The sequence below is a fragment of the Apteryx mantelli genome, chromosome 4 (assembly GCF_036417845.1).
Source record: "Apteryx mantelli isolate bAptMan1 chromosome 4, bAptMan1.hap1, whole genome shotgun sequence".
Lineage (NCBI taxonomy): Eukaryota > Metazoa > Chordata > Aves > Apterygiformes > Apterygidae > Apteryx > Apteryx mantelli.
Window position 1 is genome coordinate 37,567,929 of NC_089981.1, and position 21,037 is coordinate 37,588,965.

Genomic DNA, 21,037 nt, shown 5'->3' on the forward strand with positions numbered 1-21,037 from the left:
CGCACAGTTACCATGAAGCACTCGTACAGTGCTGGGGAACATACTGGCCAGTAAAAAGCAAATATCCTGGAGATTCTGACCACTTAAAAGTAATACACACAGTCTTTTTAAGTTTGGAAGAATCAACCAAAAACCAAAGGGGAAAAAAAGTAGTCTAAAGCTGGTATCACAAACCAGTTTTCCATTCTACAGATACCATTTTGGAGGCCACAGGTTGATATCTGGGTGCTCAGACATGCTGACAGGCAAGTTCTAATTGATCTGCTGGTGAAAATGGTCAAACACATTAATCTGTAGGACTATTCTTTCCTGTTTCCATAACTGGTCAAAACCAGGAAACAGAAGGTTTATGAATAAAGTCACGCAAACAGGGAATCCAAGAAGACACCTCAGAGATCATGATGGAGACAAATTATATCCACACAGCTGCAATTAGATTTAGGTACTAGCTACTAACATTTACTCCAGGGTCTCCTTTAAATAAGATTTAGGCCTAAATGGGAACACAAAAATTACCCAGTGTTTTCTGCCTTCATAGTGGTATTTTAAAATGTGTTCATTATGATAAGCAAAAGGTTCCCACAAAGGAATTGATCTCCTCTAAATAAGATAAAAACAAAAAAAACAAAAACAAACCTATGCATGTGTGAACACCTCACTTTCCACCAATTTTCACCAACAACTTTAATTAGAATAGATGCCCAAGTGCATTTTCAAACCTTTCACTCCCTTCGGCCACCATGGCAGCTCCTAACTAATCAGCTATTTGCTGCCTCTCGTTGTTTTCTGTTGATAATTACCATGAATCAGGCTCTCGCGAGGTGGTGAACAGCTGAACACTGCCTTTCTGACAGCGCGCACCATAACTAGAGCAGAGTGGGGCTCTCTTCATTACTGAATAGCAGGGTTAGTTACACCGGAGAACGCCCCAAGAGCACGCATTGCAAGGCCATGCCCACGTTACTGCTGACCAAATCCCGCTGCCTACTGAAGTCCACAAAAACACTAAAAATAGACACAATGTATCAAGATGATCCTAATGGCAGTGCTGCAGTTGTTGCAATGCCATATGGAAAAAAGGAAAAAGCAGCCCATCAAATGCTCAGGGAATATGGTGCACAGTGTCATGGAGGTTACCACACACAGTGCCATGAAATGGCTATTTCTGACTGCTAACATTAATTGCAGGCTCATGCCGATCCTTGCTGCGCTCCAATACAATGATCATATCTCCAATGCCACAAAGCAAAGCCCAGAGGTAACGAAGCTAAAGGCAACCATTTGGCGGAAACACGAGTCCATCAGAAGCATTGCCGGCTTCAAGCGAGCACCCTGACTATTAACAGCTATTTTGAAGCCGCATAGAGCTTACAGCCCTGACAAAATTGTGGCTGATATCTTGCTGAGTTATTGACAAAATGACAACCAAAAAGCATGTGGCAGAAAAAACAGAAAGTTTAATAGCATTTGTTACAGCCTTTTCATTGAATAGTTCTTACAATTTGTGGCCATTCTTTCCCCCAAGTTCTCCTTAAATCCTGTAGGAAGTCTGTATCCATGTATTTGTATCACGACACAAATGCCGCTGAAAGGCCAGCACTGGCTCTTCTAGAATGAGCAAAGCCTTGCACATCCAAAAGACCGCTTTTTTGTTTTGTTTTGTTTTCTTAAGGCAGTCAGCCCTGGACTAGATCTGTGCCCCCTCAGCTGCAGAGATGCTGGAAGCACCATGGAAGTGGTGACTGGAGCCTGAGGACTTGCTTGCTCCATCAGTCCTGAGAGCACCTTGTCACCAAGAGCTAGCAAAAGGGACGAAACGGCCAGAAACTCCAAGTCTGAGGAGATGGCTGGCCAGATACCAGGGGTGCGTCCCTTCTGAGAAGCACATGAGAAGGTAAAATAACCTTCCTGAAAGGAATGCATATGTCTGAAATCCCCTAGAAATATTTGGAACAACTTGATATGAGTGTATATAACGTAATAGTAGTAAAATATCATCATTTAACTTAAACCTTGTAACTCTCCAACTATCATCAGCTTTTGGGAATGAAACTGTAACAAACTGAGGTCTTTATTCCTGCTTCGCTGAGGAGACAGGGGCAATTCTACCTCTTTTATTAAGTGGAACTAATCTAAGTGATTTATTTTACTCACATGCGGAAGTGTTTGTTGGGACAGCTTTAAATTATTAATCATTTGGTGGGAGATATTCCAACGAATATTACATCCTATTGGACACTTACATGTATTAACTACCCTTTGAAAGGTAAATAGAGAAGTGGGTAATTTAAACAAACACCACTGGGGCTATTTATTTCTCTCTCTTTAAAGCCTTATTCCCAACTGGGGAGAGCTATTCTCATGCATATGACTACTATTCAAAAGCAATGGGCTGACTCACAGCACATACAGTCAAGCATGTGTGTAAAATTTAGCATGCCTGCAAGTCCTTCCAGCAATACAGCTTTAGACTGTCAACACTTCAGGGCATGCACTGCTTTGTCTTTGAGTCTGTGTAAAGTAAATCTTTTGTGAATCCTAAACAAGTAATATATTTTAAATTGCCTTACTTGTATGTTTTTTACTCTTTCCCTACTGAGAATTTTACTACACCCAAAATAAAAAGGAGAAAACAGACATTTATTTTTCTACAACGATTACGGAGTTTCTGAACCTCATTACTGAGCAAAACTGCCTATACAGAAGTTTAAGTGTTTCATAAGAAAGCAACATTTTCCTACGCAGCACCCTAGCGAGGATGTGAAGTAAGGCTGACAGTTGTGCTGCTAACTGCAGCACTCTGCTCTCAATGCTCCCATTATACACGCTTTCCATATACAAATCCCTTTCAAGCTGAAACCACACACTAAGCCAAGCAGGTGGCCACTCGCTTATTCCCCCTTGCAAAACATTTTAAATCATGAATAGAAATGAGATTGCATTAACACCTGCAAGAATTCCTTTGCATAACCAAGAGCGAAACAGATTTAGATTACTGAGCTGATCAGCAAAACCCTTTCCAAATCATATTTGGCCACAGTGAAGAAACCGATCTGATCTCATGCCAGTGAAATATAATTGACCTTAGACAGTAAGAAAAACATATTTACTACTTTTTCAGCATTTTCTAACAAGTCATCTACAGCGTGCACCAAATTATTGTCACAGTTCTCATACATGAAATAAACCCATTTACACCTACTATTACACACAAACAGCAACAGAAGAGCTTATCTGAAAAGGTGATAAATTTGTACTCCAAAGAGAAACCACAGAAAATCTTAAGAAGCTGCAGGCTGCATAAGGGAAAAATCACTTCTGAGGCTGAAGTTGGATTACTGCTCAACAGCACCGCTACCATTACGAAGGAGCCAAGATCTGCTTACTGTTTTATAATGATCACAGGAAAATTTACTTCTCCCACGAGCGGGGACCCGAAAGTTCATACCACTTATTGGCATATTGAACATGAATGTATATTGCTAGAGTCCAACTTGCTCTTCCTCCTCAAGGGGTCTACCGTTAAAGGGCGATATATACCCTGGCATGTGAAGCCCAGACGGTTAATTTTAGCTGAAGTCACGCACGCACTGTGGTCAGATTTCTTACGCAGTAACATTTCACTGCATTGGCAACTCCCACCCCTCCTGAAGCTCTTCCTTTACACCCCCACCGCTTCCTTCTGTTACTAGTTTCTCTAACTCAGTTTGAAATAAATTTCAAACAGGATCAGTGTATTTTTATATGCACTGGACATCTCTAATAACAAAGCTATTTGCGGCAAGCTCAACTTTGGCTGCTCTTTTGCATTACATGCTGTATGGATTGAGATGATTATTAAAAAATACTGTATGGAGTTATTGTACAATCAGAAGAGACTTTCTGCTCACTGTAGAGACAAACCCCTCAGTCTAAATGCTCCCATTGTTTATGGGGATCTACACTCTAAATGAAAATCCAAAATTTTGCATGCTTATGCTATTTTACATAAACACACACACACACACACTATACTTATAACAGGCCAAACAAAAATCCAGATACATCATTTTCTTAACTTTGGAGCATTCACAATATGGATCAAGGTTTTGGAAGTTATATCTATTGCAAACATAAGCTAAAAAAAATAAGGCTGGATTAGACCTAAAGAGGATACCTGCAAAACCTGCCTATCTTCCTGCATCTGGGCTGGTGGAGAGAGCAAGGACTGACCTCTGGCAGGATCCCACAGCATGCAAACCACCCCAAATGCCACGATCAGACAGCATTGCTGGCATTCTTTAGAAAAGTAGAGAATTGTCCTTTGTAAACTGCTTTGCTTTAGTTTTATATTAAAAAAAATAATGTCGTAAATGTTGACAAGGTGAGAAGCAATGACAGCTTCACCTCCCTTCTTGCCAAGGTGAGGGATAGATATCTGACAGTTTTAACTGTTTATTTTTCGAAAAGAACACTTCTGCCAGAATAAAATCTATACGGGTCTTTTAACTGCTTCACGAAAAGTAAATAACTTTGCAGCCACACTGTCTCCAGATCAGCTACCCCTTCCAGCAAAGCCCACTCACTGCCAGCAGAGGTTTTTGTTTGGTTTGGGGAGGTGGGGGAAGAACAGTACTTTCATGCAGTTTGAAGAGAACATAATGTACTTTAACGATCAAAGAAATGAAGTAGCTGCTTTACTTGCACAGCACTAGGTACTGCGCCTCTGATGTGCCTGGGCAGCACTTGACTAAGCTACAGGCAGTAACTCCACTATTCCAAAGATAGGCACCAGGTTGTATGGGAGAACGCCGAAGGTTAGCCATGTTCCCCCAAAAAGCTTGTCCAGTGAAGGACGAAGAGAGATCTAACTTTAGGAAGCTGCAGTCTTAAATATAGACTTCTGCTTTATGCATCCACTGTATAAGCATGCAAAGCCACTCAACAGGATCAGGACTCAAACCCAATGTAATTTGGTATGCTTGTTCTATGATAGCAAATAATCTTCTCAACTTTTCTAATTATTACAGGCCTCAGTTTCTCAATGTGGAAAAGGTGCAAAATAATAGAGACCATTCCAAACAGCTGTAATTATTTCATTGTTTTTTTTTTTTTTTAACCTGTGCTCACAACTCCTTACAACTTCTGTGTCCTCTCCTCTAGGCAGGCAGCCACAGCCACAGCCACAAGCAGGTTCAAAAAAGACAAACATAATTTCTGAAGACTAATGGAAGCAGTATGTCCCAGAGGAAGACCTTTTACCCTCCCCTGAATTCACACGCAAGAGCAGCCAGCCAGCGTCAGAGCTGAGGTGAAATCCAGGCGCCTCGCATAGGAAGAGCTGTCATGCCCTTCCCCACACGCTGTGAGAGCCCATTACTGCCCAACTGGCCTCTGAGAGAAACAGAGTAAGGAACCTACTCCAAGACACAGTAAAAGTCAAGAGGGCCAGAAACTAAATCTGACTTGCAATGCAGCATCTTATGCACAAACTCATTCTTCTATCCCATTTTCTCCTGATTGCCTTCTAAAAAATTGAGGGTTAGTCTACTAAAACAGTGTTGACAGTTATGAAGCAACAACAAATGAAAAAACATTAAATTTGTCTCAAAGACGCTTTATCCCAAACCATTTCAACTACCACGATGTGTGAAGATGCAGGTTACCTGATCCAAATAGTGAGGACATAAATGTTGCAAAGGCTTTTCTTAATAACCAACAACAGCAATTTGCTGCAGGGAATAGATTTTTACAGACTTTGGCCTTTGTTTTGCTCTAGAGACCCAACCCTAAGTCTTTTTTGGCCAAGAAGGACAAGACAGCATTCTGGCCAGTGCTTCCCAAGACAAAGTTGTGACTTTACAGCTGGGGCTGGCCAGGCTCTGTCTGTACCCACATGCTGAAGTCACCAGCAAGCTGTCTAGCATTCCTGTCAACAGGATGTCTAATTCCACTCCGAAAACAATGAATCATTTGCACTGCCTTTCTCATTCTGCAAAATGTAATTTAAGTCAGTGTCCAAGCTTTCCTGTATGAGATGCAAGCAGAAGTTGGTAAAAGGTAGTGCTCTCTAAAATTCGGAAGGACATAAAGCAAGGTGCTGCCAAGAGGTGGATGAAAAATCAGTGCAGTTGAACTGAGCTTGGACCCTGTGAGAAGAGCAGGGTGGCTGATGGTATCACTGTTTAAAAACCAAGACTTTCTCCTTTCACTTTCCTGTCTGTATGACTACGGATTCGCTCTTATGTTTTTACCTCGGAACCACAGAGAGAAAAGAGAGTGTTAAATTCCTGCCTGATGGTTACAGCAGGGAAAAAAGAAAAAGCAAGGTTGGCTGAAGAGAAAAAAAATACAGCATAAGGCAGTTCTCCAGCTTTTACTCCAGCCATACCGCTTGCTGACGCAGTGCAGTAACAACATTCATTCTCTCCCTGTCAATAGGAGGAAGAGCAAGCAAGGTCACAAGGATGAAAATGGGAAACATCCCTAACAGAATGTAAATTAAGTGGTAAAAAAACTAAATCAGATTTTAAACTCTCTTTCTGTAATTACAGCTTCAAAAATCTATAACGGTCAAAGCTGAAATCTGCATGTTTCTAGACCTATACGTATTTCACCATGTGGAATTACAACAAAGCACCATTTTTCTTCATTACCTCCCCTCTCCCCAAACCCCAAGTTATGAAGGCCAGCAACCTACTAATCGCTATGACTGCCAAGCAAGGTGAGTGCAAAATCTGGAGAGGGAGGGAAAGCAGAGGGAGAAAACAGGATTCAAACTCGAGGGAAGCACTTAACCACTTGCTTACTTCAAGCATGTACTCAAGTCTCAATTACTTTGATAAAACTTAGCAGACATTTAGCTCTCCTGAACAGGAATGCTAAACTGAAATTGATTAGAAAATCAGAAATTAATTCCAATGTTTCTCAAGATTATTAACAGTAATAGGAAGAATGAGAAGAGATCAATCATCCTTCTAAAAAGTGTCTGTATGCTCTACTAATGCTTCTATTTCTCATGCTCTTTTAATGTTTCTGCTCTTGGGCACTGTCAGAAAAGGGACAGTTGGCTAGACAAATCTGAGGTTTGACCTAGTTTTGAAAGCCCTATTTTTATTTTAAGCTGCATTTTTAAGATAGTGAAAAATACTTTGTGACAGCAGAGCATTAATTTGCATGGCAAAGACTGGCTCCCAAAGATGCACAAAAAGACTAAGAATCTCAGAAGGGTTCAGCATCCCAATTAGAGCCAGATTATCACGAGAGCTCACCTCCTGTTTAGCCATCAAAATCAATAGCCAAATTTTAAGCAGACTTCAGACACTTTAAAAATCTTACACTAATGGTAGATTTCCAGCATTTTTCAAGGAGGAAGAGGAAGAGAGAAATATATGCATACTCCACACAGTTAACTGACCCTAAATGTTTTGCTAATGAGATCTTCTAGAAATAAAATTCTCTCATTTAAAAATACTAGCAACCATTTATCCATAGGTGGCAGCATTTCTGTTTTATGTCATTTACTATATTGCTACATGTACCAGAAATGAGGCTAGGCAAAAAGCTTCTGCATCCAGTGATAGCTAGGGTTTTGCCATATTTCACATAAGAATAAGGTGGTCTTCATAAATTGTTCCTGCTAAGTAGTTACCAGACCATACAAGGTTTTTTTCAGAACTAAAAAATAAAGTGCTGAATTAATTTCCACAAACATAATAATCCTAATCTAATCATCTTGCAGCTGGCCATCTGTTTCACAAATGTAAATCTAACTGAATCTTCTACTGAATGATAACTTTCTAAATTAAATTGTCTATTATGACCCTGCTTTCAGCTTAGTTCCTCCTGCTTCCAATTAAAGGGTTTGGAAGTGTTTCCTATATAATGATCTATATGTCAATTATATAGTTAGAGCACAATTGGTAAGTGTTAAAACTGCACATTTGGCACTAGATCAAAATAAAATGTGCAGAGAAGTGCAATGCCCATATCTATGGTAGAGACAGTGCAAAAATAGGAAAAAGAAGTTCTAAGGTCCAGAAGTTATAGTGAAAACCAATTAGTTCTTTTCCACCATGGTCTGCATCACAAAAACAGAGATCTGCTCAGTGATGCCAGATGTATTTGTATATTCGTGAAGAGTTTAAGAAATTCCACTACTAAAAAGGCATAGCTAACCTCTGTAAGTATTTAGAGTTTAAGGCTATGTAAAAGGATGAGTATTTTATATCCCTAAGTGGCATTTATAGACACACTGGCCAAGACCTCAGTTACCAATTCACTGTCTTTAGGATGAAGAATGATCCTCTGCATGATATACAAGAAAAATTCTGCTTCTTCATTCCATGCTCACATACCGCGAAGGGAAGAGCGTGGGGGGAAGCTTCCTTTCCTCAAAGCTAGCCAGCACTGGGCGCTGCTGGAGGCAGCATATTGGGCTCAGTAGACCATTGGCCTAATCTGCTATGGCAAATCCTATGCTCCTAATTAGAAAGGTTCACTAAAGTGACACCAGCCCGTATGTTCATTGATCTGGTGATTAAAATCAATGCTGTAGGGTTTTACTAAAATATCTGATACAGACCCTTTAACATAGCCTTCTACAAAAGAAAAAAAAAAGCAGTAAAGTGAAATTTATAGCAGGCCAGTAATTAATAATTAAAGACAATATATTAGGGCTGATCAGGAAATGAAAAGTACCGGTGCAATCCCCACAAGCATATGAGGTTCAGGCACCTCCTTTAGGGAGCTCCCTTGCTCTTAGCTAGGGGCCACTTACAGGCCTTCTGCACCTTCCTGAAAAATATTCAAGCAGAGGAAGTAATTTTTGCATTGAAGCTTTATTCAGAAATATATATAGAACAGAGTCCTTTAATAGTACTGTCATGAGGCAGATCAATTGCAGATTTCAGCTATTTTCAGCACAAAGGATTTCAACAGTTCCCTTTAATAGCTTTATGTAAGTCTTAAACAGTATGACTTACTAAGCTAAGACTAAACTAAGCTTTATTATCTCAGCTCCTTATGATCTCTGCTGATATATATCCTTTTAAGATGTGGATAGCTGCAATATTTCTATTATTATTATTACTCTTTTAACAATCATATGGTAGCAAGGAAGTCGACCAGAAGACCTACAAGCTCTGGAAAATTCAGAAGCACAGGCAATCAGTTCAATGACAATAGACTATGCTCAAAGGGGCCTCCATCACTCAAATTTCTACATGATTTTAAGCACACCTACATTACCCCTTCCTCAATTTTAGAGCCTGCATTTCATTCTAATTTAATTAGTTCTATTAACCTGTGAGGTCTGGGCAGTTTCATACGCTGACGTTTGTCAAGTGTTTTGCAAACCTATAATGGAGAAAATAAGCTATTATCAATACAATTCTGAATGAAACATTCACACATGATCTAATTTCATTTAGCACATCTGTGGTTTCTGTACTTCTGCATTACGTTTTTTCCTATTTAAATATAATTAGTAGTAAATAGTACACTAAAGTATTTCAACAATTTAAATGAGTTAGTCTTCATAGTGTTTTTAACACTTATATTTGTTCAGTATGATCCTTCAAATTTTCTCTTTAAAAACTTTGATGTGATTATGCTTGGCTATGGTTAAGAGATAAGTAAGGGCTTTGCAAATGCTTCAGGGGCACCTGCTTCATGCTTTTGGTATTTTATTTTGCCAACTCACTGCAGATGCTTGTCTCAAAAAGCAAATAAACCAAAGATCAGATTAGCAGACTCTGATATCTCCGTGCACCCAGCTAAGATTGACAGACTTCAAAAAATTACTTACTGGCACTGTGACCAGCCCCCACCCCCACAGGAGGACTTAATGCAATTTGCATCAGTTGTGTCTAACCAGTAAAGCAGCTGTCTAACAAAATAATAAACCTATAACTTTTACATGGGGTTAAAAATAACCCTTTCCTTTCTAACAGTTAGTAAATGATCCACAGGTCCCCAAATGCGTTGCTTATTGCTTTGTGCTATCTTGAGACTCACTTATTCTTCTAATCAGTCAATTCATCAGCAATCACTTGTCAGCAAAACAGAAAAAAGGCCAAAAAAAAAAAAGCTTGTTGAGCAAATGTCAGAGAACATTAACTAGTTGAAGATCAGCAATGAACAGCTGACACCAAATTGAACCCAACGCATGGCCTCATTCACATTATTTTTAAATACATGTAGCCAGTCTCCCAATCACTCTACCTTCAAAATGACATTAAAGGATCTTTATTTTACAAAGCAAAAAAAAAAATTGCTTTGAGAATAGAAAGCAAGTCTAATATTAAGTAGCATCATTAAAACATAAGCTATTGCTTGTATGCAATTTAGATTCAAGGTACTGTTTTATCTCTGATTCCAAACTAAGTTTATTAAGCAATTTCTCTTTAGCTCAGAGTGACCCTGAATATATTTCTACATCCTTCTATCTAAGTACAAAACATGTAATCTTACAGTAAGGCCTCCCCAGCACCCAGTGAAGTCTGTATTAAGTTTCCTGTGTGCTTCACAGAGTCAGATTGGTTCTTCCGACAAGGAAATAAATTGTATTTACAGTCCAAGCTTCTGCAGTAGAGTATTACCCCCTCATTACCTCCCTCCTTCAAGTCCTCAGAATAGGTAATTCATATATATGTCTAAGAAAAATTGACTGAAGATAAACATCTTAAACAGATCTTTTTATGCTGAAGTGGCCAACATTCTTCACCCTCAGAGCTCCAGCTCAAAATCACTAAATGGCCGAGAGCCACAACACCCATCGTACACCTTGGAGAGCAGCGGGAGGATGTGATAACAGATGTCAGATAAGAGTAGTTCTCCAAAGGTCTCACCACTGTCATGTGAGAATCAGCTGGGCTAGTCCTGCAGGTGGGTCCCAAGATGACCCAGTGATGTGAGGCTTAAGAGGGCCTTCAAGCTTGCTTCTCCTTGCTATGGAGACCTTGACAAACAAACCTTGACATAGACCTCAGTGGAAATAGGATTGGGCCCAGCAACTGACGACTCCAGAGTAGAAAAATAAGAGTATCACACAACACAAATGCTTTCAAGAATGCAAGAAGCCTGACGACTTTCTCTCCAACCAAAGGCCCTTCAATGCAGTAGCTGTTAAGCAGTTAACTACAGGTTATCTGTGGACAGAGAGATATAGTTGCATGTTGACATGGGGACTGGGTACTTAATTACGTACATTCACACTCTCTCAACAAAAGAAAAAGCAAACCAGGCAATATTTTCAGTATTTTTAAGATAGGTTCTTGATATGACACCGTTAGGAAAGAAACATAGCTGAATGAGATGGTAAGTTGCCCAGAATGGCAGGTGTATTTCCTCTTCTTATTCCTTGAGAATAAGTGTTTTCAGCCCTGAGCAAATCTCTACTTCTTTATGCCTCTGTCACCCATCCCACCCTTTGTCTGTCTCATTTAGATAATACTTATTAGACATATATAGACTCAAACCTCCAGGGCAAGAGCTGCCACTTCAGATTTCAGTAGCACCTCATGCAACACAGCTGTGATTTCAGTAAATTAACCTAGACAATTTTAAGATTTAAATAATATTTTTCAAAAGGCCAAAAATTTGCCTTGTAAATCCACACTTAGTCATGAAAATAAAAGGTTTTACAGAAGTTAAGGCCAGAATGGACTAAATCATCCCAGACAGCCCATCCTTAGAAATCCTGATATCCTATATTGTGGATCCGCTCATAATATATATTTTCCACTGGAATATCCTAAACCAAAGCCAAACAACAAATATTTCTATCTTCAAAATTCTAGAATATATATATATATCTCTATATCTCAGGCAGAGCTCAGGAGAACAAGGCAGCACCTGGATGATTTTGGAAGCTCTTGCCAAGGTGAAGCTGGAATTCAGGTAATTCTTCACACATACCCTGTATTGAATGCAGTGGTAATCTAATTCTGAGCCCAGATTATTTACATGTGTTTTGGTCTTCAAAAAAAGGTTTTTAAAGATTAAAAAAAAAACTCAAAATGGTTTTGTAAATCTCAGAATGGCTGCAATGGGAAGCACAGAGGAGAAGCCTAACTCATTTCATAAAGCCCTACTATTTCACAGGTGCCTGCTGAACACATTGCAATGCAGGCGCGACAGTAAGACAGCAGAACAATGATATGCACTCAGATACCAGAAACCAGATACTCGGTGGTACTCTGAAATTCCCTAGTGCTTCATTTATAAGATACTGCTGAAGAAAAAGATACATAACTTTTTAGTTCATAAGCCTGTTTGTAGTACGATGCCCTCCCCCACCAAAATCATCTTCCCTACTCAACTTTCACAGTCATTACCCTGAGGAAATAGCTAACAAAGGTTATGGAGGGTCATTATGCTTTGATTAGGATCATTATAATAAAATCTAGTAACTGTCCAGATAACCTATAAGGAATTTATGTTTTCCAACTAAAACTGTGCATATTTCAAAATGAAAAAGCAGATCCATTACGGCAATAAACAGGTCGGAAAGCATATCAAAAGGGAATGGTGGATATTTGAAGTATGACTTTTGCAACAGAAAGGGAGAGCAGAAAACAGCTCAGCAGTCACAGCCTCATCATAATGACTCTAATCAGGAATATTATTAAAAACTCTGTGCTGGTTTGCATAGAGACTGAATGATTGTTGATACATAAAATCTCGATGAATATTGAGAGGTATTAAAGGCCTCGTACCAAGTACTGGCAAGACTTCACCTGAAGAATCTCACATAATTCTAGTCATCTGTGTTCAAGGAGCAATTCAAACTAGCAATGGTAAAGAAAAGGATTTGGGAAACTAAGAACCTGTCTTACTAAAGAAATGTAATTTCTTTAATTTCACACAGTAAGACATTCTTTGCCTAGGAACATCATGGAAGAAGATCAGAACAGCTAACAGACATGCTGACAAAAACCTCCCAAATGCACATGTATAGGCTTTGCATACACCAAAGCAGACAGCAATGGAGGAAAACTCTGAGACAGCCTTCTGCAAAGGGTAACAGAGAATGTAAGCCAGCTAGTTCTAAGATTTTAAATCTAGGAACATGATGGTAACATTACATTAACACCCAACATCTGCAACTATTCCTTTATCCACCACAATGCGGAAGAGTTAACATGAAACCATGTGACACTGGGAGTAAAAGAACAGTGTATATAATTTTCAGTCCTCCCTCAGTGTCCTATGAGAGACAGTAAATAAATGAAAATCAAGTTGCATTCCAAAAAGGCATCCTGTAACATAGTGGGAATAGATTTTGCAGGATAACCTACCTCAATTCTCTTCCCAGTCTCCGTTTACTGCCATAATCACAGAACAGAATTAAATGACACTCAAATCTCTACATTTGAATTCTAAATTAAAAGCAGTCAAACAGATTAATTTGATATATTTCAAGAAGCCCAAAACAAGTAGTGTATAGTACCTATATAAATTTTTAGATTTGTACTTTTAAAGGTCCTATATAAGTGATCTTTAAGATATCTGCACTGAAACATGAATGAATGTCCCAGACATTGTACCAAAACAGTTATAATGTGGTGCTTATTTACACTAAGACATATACAAGTTAGCAAACATGTAAGAGAGTCAAGCAAACAGATTGTTCTTTCTCTTGGTCAATCCAACAGAACTTCTGCTTCCTTTGAATTGATTCATCTTTCAGGGATGAGGGTTATCACTATTGTGTATAATAGTCTGTATATTGTTTCTTCTGCCTCCTGGTAGCTGCAATTTACTGCATTAATACTTCCTTATCTCTACTGCAAGTACCTTTCCTGATACCTCTTAGGAACAAATTTGCCTTTTTCAGTCTTATTACATTGCAGTTCACAATTGTCATCTCTTGGCTGATCCTCTTCCACAATTTCCAGCTGATAACCTCCAAGCTTTATAACAAAAATTGCTATTGATCACTAAGTGCATCTTTTTAACACACTGTTTACTCACAGACTTGTGTGTCAAAAGAACATTTCTTTTATTGTGAATAAATAGATGGGGAGAGATATATGATTATATGCAATAGCATCTTCCAGAAATATCCCAGCATATGAAACACAGAATTGTACTTCATCATTATTTTAATCGTTGTAGAGTGCCAAAGAGCAATCCTTCAATCTAGGCATCTACCAACTGGCTCAGGTTCCAAACTTTTTCAGCTTAGAAAGGCACAGTAATTTGCTGTGGTCCAATTCCAACAACAAGTCGATTATCAACTGCAAGATAATACTATGACATGATTTAAATACACTGCTTTTAAATCACTAATATAGATGGCAAAAGCTTAGGAAAGTGCAATGATTCTTCCCTTCTTTAATGAAAAGTATAGCTAAGTCAGCTAGCAAAAATAGGTCTATCAAACCGTAACTTTCCAAACTGCATATAGCCTCTTATCATTCGAGTCAATTCTTCTGTGGCATTTTAAGTTAAGCACTTCAAAATCTCTTCCAGAATGAAATGTTACTTCTAAATAAGTACGTTTTATTTGCTGTATGTGCCACATTACTCCAGAAGGCACATTGAGATAAGAGCATTAAAGGGAAACATTTAATAGAAGGAGAAACCAGATGTAAACCAGGACAAAAATTTTATACATAATGATAAACATTTTTGCACTCTCTTCATAGGGAAAATTCTAAATTAGCTCATAATTTTACAAGAACAACTTCTATATATTTTTTTGAAATCCAGCATTTTACCCAGCTTATGACGCATTAAGTTTTGCAAAACTCAGATGTTGGTCCAGGTGGTACCATGCACCTTCTGGCACACATCCAGAGTGATGTCCGGTTACACTGCATGAGCAGTAAGCATCATTCCCTCCTACCTAGCCAGTATGGAGTAGCATTTTCCCAATGCATTTTCCATCAGCCGTATGGGGGTGAGATGAAGCTCTGGCCCAACTTCTTCCTGCACCTCCTGATCCTCGGCAGTGATCCCAGCAGAAGGAGCAAGTGTCCCTCTCCCTACAGCTCAGGGTCCTTTATTGTACGTTGCCCTTGCACAGGAAGGGCAAGGACAGGAAAAGACTTTCTTGAAACCTCTCTCCCTCCCTCCCTCCCTCCCTCCCTCCCAGCACTCATGCTAAAACAAATGCAGATGCAAATAATCCTCCCATCATTATCACTACGATAAGGACGAGACTCTGATTTACTGTACACTAATGTGCATCCATGCCAATGGTCTGTTCACTGCTACTCAAATTAGAATCCACTCCTATTTAAAAATTACAGGTATCTGTATGGAAAATGCTTATACAAAGACATGCATGTTTCTCTTCTGTGTTATTCAACATGTGAAAACCTAAACAGAAAAGGATTACAGGGAGACAAAAAAAAATCCAAACAGAAATCTATATCCTACTAGTAAGTATCACTGAAGTATTATACGAAAGTGGGCAGAACAGAGGTGAACAGGGAAGGGTGAAAAGGGAAAGCTGAACAGCCTTATGTTCAGTTTCTCCTGCCGTGCATAACCCATAACCTCAATCCCATCTGAAAAAGGAGAGCTACTCCCTTTCTAAGAGAAAAAAACATTAAAAATAAGCTGCATAGAACAAAAACCTAACTACAAGCTCAAATGTTATCATATCTGACCACTGCTCTTAAGAACACCATTGTTTATGATAAACTTCACAATAAAACTTTAACACCTGCTAATGTGACTCTTCAATCAAGTTTATATTATACCTTCTAAAGAAACAAAACTTTTAACACGGGCTTATCCCAGAGTAAGTATTATTCCATGTCAGACCCAGAGTTTATCCGCTCACTTGATAAGATAAATCCACCATTTTAATTCATTAGTTGCTTAGCTCATTAGTTTGCTTGCAGGTAAAAAACAAACCCAAAACCACAAAACAAACCTGGAAAGGTTATCAACTGAGGTTATATAAAGGTTATATCCAGATACATTAGCTACCATGTTTCTACTAATGTAATAGTAAAGAAAATCTTGTAAAGGGGCAGGAGCCTTCTCAGATTTCACAGTTGCTACAAGGCTGGTGGCTACTCAAAAACAGGGTAATTAAACCCTGCATAAAGAAAAAGGATCATGCGCTTTTTGCAGTAACCTTCAATCATCATGAAAACAATATGTCATCTCTTACAAATGCACAAAGCCAAACAACAGAGAGTGGGAAAGATCCTTGTTTTGGTTACATTAAAAAGGTGTTTGCATAAGGTGTGTAGCTGACTCATAATAGTTAAACAAAAAAAGTTTTACACTATACGTTGAAATCTTGTTCTGCTGTTCTCAAATGAAAGCAGAAAGAAAATCAGAATGAAGCGTTTGTTTTTAGTGGCTCAGGAATGGGAAACCCTCAGTGTCAAACTAAGCAGATGAACAGTCTTGCTCAAATAAGCCACCATGGAAAGAAAATGAGTAAACTACCCAAATTCAATCCTTTCCTCCCAAGATTAGCAGCAACTGAGAAAGTGGGTACAGTCTACTCAGCAAAAAGGTGTCCTGGTCGTGTTTGGCCAGACCTCTGAATGTTCAGGAATAACCTTGATATACTCTAGAAAGCCCACCATGAAACCTGCCATGGTTGCCCGGGAAATACATCCAGTAATAAAGCAACCCTGTATTATGCAGGTAATTCAAGATGACAAACAGATTTGAACATACACTGTTTGGGTTCTTTTCCTCTCTCCCAAACAGATGATTTCTTAACATGAAAATTAAGATTTTAAAGTTTTCCAGAAAGAAGTCTGGAACTTTTAAAGAACTAGATATCAATTCTAGGTAGCCTACGCAAAAGGCAAGCGAGGAAAAACTGCTAGGAGGAAAGGGAGCTGTACTAGTTCAGCCTAGAAAACAAAAAAGCCTAAAGCAAAGGGGAAAGGGGCTCTAAGGGCTTTCTTCAAATATCAAGGAAGGGCGGTTAGAGAAGACAGTTGTACAGCACAGAGACAAGCAGCAATCACAGGTTGTATCAGGGGAAATTCTGAGTAGATTTAAGACAAAAAAAGTCTCCCGGGGAAGTGGTGAAGCCCTGGAACGGAGCCTGTGCCCCTCTTGGAGCTAGGCAAAATCTACTGGACTCTCAGAAAATGGCATCTACTTGGTTCCCAAGCTAAATTAACAGATACAATGTCTAAAATGAAATACTTGCAGTGAAGACGACATGATTCACATAGGACCTTATTTCTGGTTGGTTTACCCTCAACTAAGTAGTGTACATCACTATACTTAATATAGCAATGATTTGCAAATATTTCAGAAAAAAAAATTTTCCAAATATTTAAAATTGTTTCCTCAAGTGTCAAAATCAATCATAAATATACTAAATTTCTAACAGAAAAGCAGTGAAATGGTGGAAAGTTCTAACAGCAGCTAAACAGCAAAGGCCTCAACTCTCCAGATGAGTGTACTAAAACCGTCACTCCAGTATAAGGCTGAAAACCTTGCTACAACACAATTCTGTTATTCTGCAAACAACCCCCCCCCCCAAAAAAAAATCCCCAAAGTTCGAAGTGTTATGTCAGTAGCTGAAAAAGGTCTCTGCCATAAGGATTTTGCAGAAGTCACCCATATCTTCTCTGTTCTTTATTTTCTTTCTACTGTATTTAGAATCTGTTTCTATGTCTACAGAAGTAGGAAGCCCAAATTTTCAATAACCTAATCAGAGCTGGACCTTTATTAGACTTGCTAGTCCTCTAAAATTGTATTCCAAAGTACTGTTTATGGAAAGTTCTCTTGATTTCAAGTAATGAATATATACTCTACATGTCAGAATCCCCTTGGCTTAATTCTCCTAAAACCAAAGCGAACACACAAAATAACCATAGTGCTAAATGGATTGTAAGGTTGTGTGTAATAGAAAGTAGGCTACTATCCCCAAAATTACTCAAGGGCAATATTTTGGAGAAGCAGTTAGCAACATTGAGTTTCATGGAGAGTTAAAAGCTGGTTTTTGCTTTGTGCTCCTATGGCAACATCCAAATCTTTACCAACTTAACAGTTAAGTCCTGCAGTATCTCATATTTGGGGCTCTATGGCAACAATAGGCAAAGGGGTTTACCCGTGGCTGCCTAAAAAGCCCTATATTACAACTAAGAAAAAAACTAAGCTTCAGCATCCTGAAACCTATGCTTTCAGCCACAAAGTGATTCTTTCTTGTCGTCACTGCCCAAACTTTCAACGGGCCTTCGGCTGGAAGCAGAAAATACTACTACAGCTCTGCGAGATCTTTTTAAATGCTAGGAAAGACTCAAAATTAATTCCACAAATCTCAAACAGATTTGATGTTGACTCAACAGTTCAACTGAGACACAACAAAGTCTAATGGAAGAATCTACCATGACAGTGGTTATCAGCACAGTATTCCTAATAGCTGAAAAGAAATTAATTACTTCTTTTTCCAGTTTACAAAATGTCACCTGCCCTACATTATCGGTCTTGCATCTGAACCCCCAAAAAATCAAATGATTTGTAGCAGTGTTGGATAAGAGGATTCAAGACTTGAAACAAGAGTTGGTGAATTTATTTGTGTGCCAATACTAAAACCTTTTCCGAGTTCCTAGCTGTCAGAGAGGCCAGCAGCAGGCAAACATTTGGATGTGCACGTGTGGGCATCAGGTTCTATATTAAAGCACAGTTTGCATGCAAAGAGAGCGGCTGGGCTCCTGCACATACCATTGCAATTCATTTAGCTATACGTTACATTATTAAAAATCCTGTAACGCATAGCCATGTAATGACTGAATAGTAATTCCATTTCATAGAATACAAACTGCCACCACAGCAAATTGCATTTATCACCAAGGTAAGAGACAAGCCCATACTTTGATGATATTTATAAAGAAACATAGGTCTTAGTACTTCTTCTCATCTAAATTTTCACCTCATACAACAAAAAAGAAAAAAATCTTTATCTGCCAGTATGTAAGATGACTGCCAACAATTACGTGTTCTCAATCAGATTTCAAAAGAATAGTGATGTTTCCTGGCAAGAATCAAACTAATACTATTTTCTTTTCCTGGTAATTCCTTCAGCATTATTTTCTTGAAACAGTTCTACAAATACAAGTAGTAATTAATTACCTGCACATTAAGACTTTGGGACTATAAAGTCTTCCCAATATCTCTATCACTGTACTTTATCAGCTAATGAACCTAGGAAAAGTAACAGACACACTCTGTAGGAACTTCTGCTGACAACAGAGTTGTCAGCACCTTTGTAGTAACTCTTCCATCTGAAAAGTCTAGATAGACTCATGGTAGGACACAATACAGGATCTACTTACATGTATTGTGAGGTTTTGGGGAGGGGGGGAGGTTGACCATGTTTTCAGAGAACGTTATCAATAAAATGGACTATTAGCAAGAGGGGGAGTGATAGGAAACAAGAAAGAAACCTTGCAGCCCCAGTAAAAGTTGGGACAACGCAAGCAGTTAAGAAAAACAGCCCCTAAAAAGGCCAGATGAGGCACAACATTTTTACATGCTATCTTAAAGACACCAGTCAAAAGCAAGTGAAAAAATACAATCCGTAAGCCAGTTCACAAAATGACAGTCTGAGCCCTTGCTGGGGCAATGCTGCTGGCTGTCAGTTTGCTCGTAATTCAGAAGCAGGAGGAGGGACGTCCTCCCTGTGAGCAGCTGCGTGAGCTCACCAAAGCTGGGGGTTCCTTCGGGGAAACACAAGCTACCCCAAACCACGAAAGATGAGGCTGATGAAAGTTGATACATGCTGATCATTGTACCTATAGCAAAAAAAAAAAAACAACCCGTTATCCACTTTACAGAAATCCTACTGTAACTACCTACTGGATATATTTAAGCAAATGCAATATGCAGTTGAAGTTTGCGAAAGTGTATGTCCTTGATTTTTCATGTTTACTCTTTCTTGCACGTGGTAAGAGGCAACACAGTTGAGTGCAGCCCTGGACAAAACGTGCGTCTCTATTTCCTATGCCTTTCCCATTTGGGAATCCCTCCTACAACCATGAAATCATGGGGAACCTTTGCTTAGGCATCTGAGTGGAGCAAGAGCAGAGAGACTGGAAGCTGAATCTTTCAGAGGACTTGGCACGGCATGAACAGTCCCCACCTGGGAGACGCACTGACTTCTGCCAAAGCCTTGAAAGGAAACAATGATTTTTTAACAGCCACCATCACTTGCACTGCTTATTACAGACCTATTAGAGCACGCTTATTATTAAAGTACCATACTTCTTCCCCCTAGTTCCATGCCTTGCTACTAGATATTTGGTTATTTTTTATATATTAACTACAGTCAGCTCATGCCAAGCAAGATCTGACAAGTGTTTTCTTTCTCTCACAGAAACTTCACTGGACAAAAGAGAGAAGCTAAACAGGCCATAATATTCCACCTGGCTCCTTCAGGCCCTTTAAGACCTCACCAGCTACTCTTGATAGCATCAGCCGAGATCAACATGCTATCTCTGACTCAAACCAAGTGCAATGTTGATTCAGTTCCTGCCCTGACCTATTGCACAAGCCGTGCTGTGTGCTGCCAGCTGTTGACACAGTCTGTGACTGCGTGTTAGTAGTAAGGTAAGAAACCATCATGTCTTTCTCACTTCTAGGGATCCAATGGAAATATTTTAAGACTTGGTAAACTTCTTGTAAAGTACTTTGAAATCCTTTGAAGAATGATGCCAAAGAAACAGAGATAACTCTAAGAAACTCCGTATTCAATAAATCAATGTCCCGTTTGCCATTGCACAAAACTTTGCGGCCACAGAAAGAACAGAAAAGTACAGTCTTACTGATTGTTATAAAAGGAAAACTTTCATTTGCAACTAAGCACCATGATAAGCAGTCAAGCATTTCTCATTCCACCCTATTTCCTCAAAGATGTGCGTGTAAGCTTTTAGTCTGGTCTTTGGTTTCATTTTTTAGCTGCTGCCAATTAAAAATTTTTTTGCATTTGGAGACACCTCACACATTTTCAGCGGGCATTGCTTGGCCTACTTGCTCTGGTAGTCACTTAGCTGAGGATCGGGTTTTTTCTTATAAAGCTGACTTTCTTTGATCCACTTTATTGCTCAAGACCAGCCAA

General features: G+C 39.1%; 1 protein-coding gene across 1 annotated transcript in view; it reads right to left on the minus strand.

The window, feature by feature from the left end:
- Positions 1-21,037, minus strand: part of NAV2 (neuron navigator 2) — a 247,619-nt gene that overhangs the window by 183,363 nt on the left and 43,219 nt on the right. The window lies entirely within an intron of this gene.